We start from the raw sequence: 365 nt of genomic DNA on the forward strand, positions 1-365 counted from the left end.
GAGATCATCCAAAATTGATCATAAATTCCATCTACTCTATGACCAAGAGTGTGTTACACCTTCTACAGGCAACCTAACAGAAGAAGAGTCTTGCATGTGTTTGAATACTAGATGTATGTTGAAAATAGAATCTAGTAATTTTCTGATGATGGCATAATGATCTTCGTCATTAACTGATAATGACGGCCCCTCGTTCCCATAGTAGATGGAGTGTATGAAATTTATTTAAGAAAACTGTCGTTTCTTTTACTTGCAATATTTTATGTATATGTACAGGAATTAACCAGTTCCTCTCACTCGAGATCAAAGTTCTCAAATTTAAGTCACCCTTGTACCCCATTGTAGCCCATTGCAAGAGAGCGATT

This window comes from Cryptotermes secundus, unplaced genomic scaffold, assembly GCF_002891405.2.
Source record: "Cryptotermes secundus unplaced genomic scaffold, Csec_1.0 scaffold1366, whole genome shotgun sequence".
NCBI lineage: Eukaryota > Metazoa > Arthropoda > Insecta > Blattodea > Kalotermitidae > Cryptotermes > Cryptotermes secundus.